General features: G+C 41.7%; 1 pseudogene; it reads left to right on the top strand.

Annotated features, from left to right (window-relative positions):
• Window positions 1-1196: 1196 nt before the first annotated feature.
• Window positions 1197-1761, top strand: LOC110306579 (malate dehydrogenase, cytoplasmic pseudogene; annotated as a pseudogene).
• The last annotated feature ends 3535 nt before the right edge of the window (window positions 1762-5296 follow it).

Raw genomic sequence — 5296 nt, 5'->3', positions numbered from 1 at the left:
ATCATGATGATAATGGACTGAACTTCTGAAGCTGTTAGCCAACCCCAATTAAATATTTGCTTTTATAAGAGTTGCATTGGTCATGGTGTCTCTTCACAACAACTAAGGCAATGTTTATAGTTACATATAATGCTTTGGGATTTTTGAGGCAGATCTTGCTATGTAGACTGGGCTGGCAAAGTTCTACCAATCTTCTCCTGACTGCCTTTCTGCCTCAGTCTGCTAAGTTCTCAGGCTACAGACATGTACTACTATGCTAGGCCAGCCATTGTATGATTTAAGGTCTTCAACTCAGCTGCAGGGTTAACACAATTATTTTTCACTAGGGTGCCTGGGATTTCCCACACTCCCTTTCTTTTTCTCTTTCTTTTCTTTTTTCAAGTCAGGGTGCCTCTTTGTAATCCTGGCTATTCTGGAAATCACTTTGTAAAACAGGCTGACCTCAAATTCAGAGATCCACCTGCATCTGCCTTTTGAGTGCTGGGATCAAAGGTGCATGCCACCACTCCTGGTTGATTTTTTTTTCTTCTTATTGCTATGAGGAAGCACTCTGATAAAAGCACCTTAATGAGAGCTGTAGTGGTGATCTGACTCCTGAAGTCAGGCTTTGTAGGAGAAGAAATTGGCCTTGAATTCCCAACATCTGAACCATCAGAGTCCTTGTGAATGGAACAGGTGATCAACCAGCTTTTCACTCTTGTACAGTGTTAAAGATGGATCTGTCTTTAATAAAGACCAGCCTATACTTCTTGTGCTGTTGGATATCTTCCCATGATGGCTGTCTTAGTTTGTGTTTTACTGCTGTGAATAGACACCATGACAAAGACAACTCTTATAAAGCCAAACATTTAATTGGGGCTGGCTTACAGTTTCAGAGGTTTAGTCCATTATCATCATGGCAGGAAGGATGGCGATTCCTTCAGCACCATCTCTTCCAATAAGGCCACGCCTCTTCCAATGGGCCATACCTTCTCCAAGAAGGCCGCACTTCCTAATAGTGCCACCCCCTATGGCCAAGCATTCAAATATATGAATCTATGGGACCCAAACTTATTCCAACCGCCACAATGGGTGTTCTGGATGGTGTACTGATGGAGCTACACAACTGTGCTCTTCCCCTTCCGAAAGATGTCATTGCAACAAACAAACAAGAGGTTGCCTTCAAAGAGCTAGATGTGGCTGTTCTTGTGGGCTCCATGGTAAGAAGGGAAGAAGTGGAGAAGAAAAACCTACTGAAAGCAACTGTGAAAAATCCTCAAAGCCTAGTGTGCAGCTTTGGAGAAATAATCCAAGAAGTCAGTTAAGGTCACTGTTGTTGGAAACCCAGCCAATATGAACTGCCTGATGACCTCCGTCAGCTCCCTCAATCCCTGAGGAGAGCTTGACTTGCCTGACTTGCTTGGACAACAGAGTTAAATCTCAAATTGCTTTTAAAACTCAATGCAACTGCTGATGACATAATGTCTTTATTTGGGAAATCATTCCCCAGCTCCATATCTAGATGTCAATCAAGCTAAGGGGAAATTGCAAAGACAGAAAGTCGGTGTGTATGAAGCCCTAATAGATGACAGTTGGCTCAAGGGACAGTTCCTCATGACTGTGTGACAGCAAGATACTGCTGTCATTCAAGCTGGGAAACTGCCCAGTGCAATATCTGCCGTGAAAGCCGTCTCTGGCCACATCAGAGACATCTGGTTTGGAACTCCAGAGGAAGAGTTCATGTCAATGGGTGTTAAGTTATCCCTGATGTCAACTCTCTGAGTGTTCTGACAATCTGCTCTTGCTCCCTCTTATGCTCAAGAATAAGGCCTGTAAGTTTGTAGAAGGCCTCCCTATTTAGAAGATGGACCTTACTACCTAAATGCTTTAGGATTTCTTTCCTCTGCTGACTCCACAATTGTGTTGATGTCAACAAACATCCCAAAGCTGAGGAATCTAAACGTCGTCATTGAGCCTAGTACCAAACAGTTGTAATGTTTATAATATTATACTGTACTATTGAGTATAATAATTATAGTCAGAGTACTTGTGAACCGCGAGCTATTTTAAAGATTGTGTGCTTTACGGTATAGATTTGTGAAGGTTTATTATGTTGTTGGTGCTGCAATCTACATAAAAATGTAATCGAGTGAAGAAAAAAAAGTAAAAGCAACTTAAGGGAGAAGAGATTTTTTCTGGCTCATGGGGTGAGGTTGTGGTGGAGAAGTCACAGCATCAGGAGCTTGGGCTGCTGGTTATTTCACACCCACAGGCAGGGAGCAGAGAGTGATACCTGCTGCTGTTCAGTTCTCTCTCTCCACTTACACAGCCCAGGAGCCCAGCCAAGGGAATGGCACCGCCCACAGTGAGCAGGTCTTCCCACCTCTATTAATGCATTCTAGATATTCCCTGCTCCATCCTGCAGGTGATTCTAGATTTTGTTAAGTTGACAATGAACACAAGCCATCATCATATGGCAGCTGAAACTTGGAGAAACTAATGAATTCGACCATTTTTAAGGCTAAATCTATTTTATTTTCTACACTATGGTACTAGAGAACCTTATTCTTAAATATTTGAAAACAGCAGAGAATTTCAAAGGGACAATTTAAGACCCAACAGTGTGTCTGCAATTCAGGGTTAATAGAAATTAGTGTTTCAGTGTTTGTTTTTCCTTCTATTAAAAAAAATCCCTCTAGTAGATTTTACAAAAATGTTCTCCATTCTCCATAAAGAATTTAAACTGCAGAAAAATCTAAAAGTTAAAATTACTTCAAATCTTTCAACTCATTAAAAACATCATTACTGTTTAGTGAACATAATTTCAAATATCTTTTTAAGCGTCTGAATATCACTATATAAATAGATGGATAGGCAAATGGATTCATAGCTTGAGAGACAAAAGCTATCAAAAAGGAGGATTAATCTATATATGACATTTTAACACAGTAATTAAATTTAATTTTACTTTAGTTTAATAGGAGAAACAACTGATAGAAAATAGAAGTCACTGAATTTCAATTAGATGTTTCTTTTCGTAAGAGACAATATTTCTCAAAAAAGCCTCATAAAGCTAAAGAGTAAAAATTCTTAGGTGGTGGGGCTGGGGGCTGGGGGGAGGGGGCTGGGGCTGGGGAGGGTGCAGAGCAGAAGACTGCAGCAGGTTTGAGGCTAGCCAGGGCTACCTAGCAGGATCCCATCTAAAACAACAGAGCCCCAACAGGCAGACAGACAGACAGACAGATGACAGGTAGATGATATTCAGAAGCTACGTAGATGAAGATAGATGATAGGTATATGACAGAGATTGAAGTCGCTGATCTCTTTCTTAATTTCTTTTTAATTAAGGAGATGGCTCCTTTGGTAAAGAATCCGCATCTTGAGCATGCGTGCCCACCCCCAGCTCCCATGTAAAAAGCCAGGTCTGGTGGCCACGTCTTGCAATCCTCCATAGCAAGACGCAAGGTAGAGACAGGCAGATTTCTGGAGCTCACTGGCCGGTTGGCCTAGCCTATTTAGTGAAGTTCCAGGCCCACGAGAGACTTTGCCTCAAAGAAAAGGCGGACGATACCTGAGGAATGACACCTGAGGTTAACTTCTGACCCCCACATGTGTGTTCCAAGCACACACGTATTCCCCCATGAGCACATACGTGTACTTTTTATTAGATGGTTTGCTAATGTTTGTTGACTGACTCCCAGACTTAAAAGAGAAGCCCATTGCTATTAACGTCTCCTTCCATCCCTTTCCTCCAGACTTGGGTTTTCCTATTGTCTTCCATTTTCACACTGTTCTCACCTATAACTCTCTTAATCTTCCACTGAACCATACGTTCTCTGGCCATCTTAGCATGGGAGTCATTACTCCCAGCCATTTTTATTTTTGTCCCCAGGACGTCATACCTGGCTCTTTGCTGGCTAGATTCCATACCAGCAGAAATAGAAATCTAATAATTTCTATCTCTTGTTATTTCATTTCTCCTGGTAAACTAAAATAAAATTGACTTTAACACCTGCGTTTGTTCCTCGACGTCTTTTGTGGTGACAAACATTTGCTTGCCATCATACTTGGGTCCCACCATAGTTGAATTTAGTGTCCCTAGGAAGCACATTTGCTCCTTCTGGGACTGGCAGCTATCACCCTGTTACCCACCCCCTAGGGTGAAGGTCTGAAATTCATCCTCTCTCTGGTTGTTTTTGTCTTTCTACATATATGTAAAGGCTCTTTCTGGTTGTCTACTTGACTCTATCTGGAATCAACTACAATCCAGAATTGGAGGGCTCACCTGTGATCCAGATCTTGAGGCTGGAAGACACAAGTTTCTGACCTGGATCTTGGCATGGAGATCTCAGGAATTGTAGTACACGCCTTTAATCCCAGGACACAAAGGCAAGGAGATCTCTGAGTTTAAGGTCAGTCTGGGACAAAACAAGTCCCAGATCCAGACGTGGTGGTACACACATTTAATCTGGGCCATACCTTCTGCTGGAGACCTACATATGGACATTGGAAGAAGGAAGATTTGCTCTTCTTCACCTGCTTGCATTTACTTGCCAGCACATCTGTTGGAATCTACTTCTAGAGAAGACCAGTTGAAACAACTAGCCTTGTGGGACTGAGCAACTACTAGATTCTTAGACTTCCATTCGCAGCTGCCCATTGTTGGGTTAGTGGGACTATAGATTGTAAGTCATCATGACAAATTCCCTCAGTATAGAGAGACCTTCCCTAAGGTCTGTGACTCTGGAGAATCCTAAGACAATATAAAGTACCCCAAGAATTGGATTCCCTTTCATGGGACTTCATTTTTCCCATTTGCGAGCTGTAGATGTAAACGGTTGCTCTTGTCAGTATCAAATGAGATCGTTATTTAAAGCCTTGGCACTGTGCCTGGATCAGAACTAATGCTTAATAATTGCTAGCTACTGGTGGTATTGTAATGAGGGCACTGAAGTTCAAGAATACACACAGGATTCTTCTGAGCTGGACATCCAGAATACTGAGTGACTAGCACAGGAAAGGGCCTTAGGTAATTAGGTGCAATAAAAAGATTATTAAGTCAACGCCATTACAGTGACTAGAGGTAAGGAGAACAGAGCGACTGACTTAAGGATAATTAAAGACTTGAAATAAGAGAACTCAAGAAATTGAATAAAAGGTATATTTAAGGATAAAATAAAGATAAATTTCCCCAAATGACAAAAATGTGGAAGAATATATTTCAGTCTAAACCAAGAACAAAAAGAAGATCATCTGCTGTATTGAAATGCTAGCAGTGTGCATGTGTGGGGCCTTGTCCCAATCCTCACGGACTCCT

Source organism: Mus caroli, unplaced genomic scaffold (genome assembly GCF_978045245.1).
Source record: "Mus caroli unplaced genomic scaffold, Mus_caroli_1 scaffold_14, whole genome shotgun sequence".
NCBI classification, from domain to species: Eukaryota; Metazoa; Chordata; class Mammalia; order Rodentia; family Muridae; genus Mus; species Mus caroli.
Note: the sequence above shows the minus strand (reverse complement) of the source record. Positions and strands in the feature narration are given on the sequence as shown.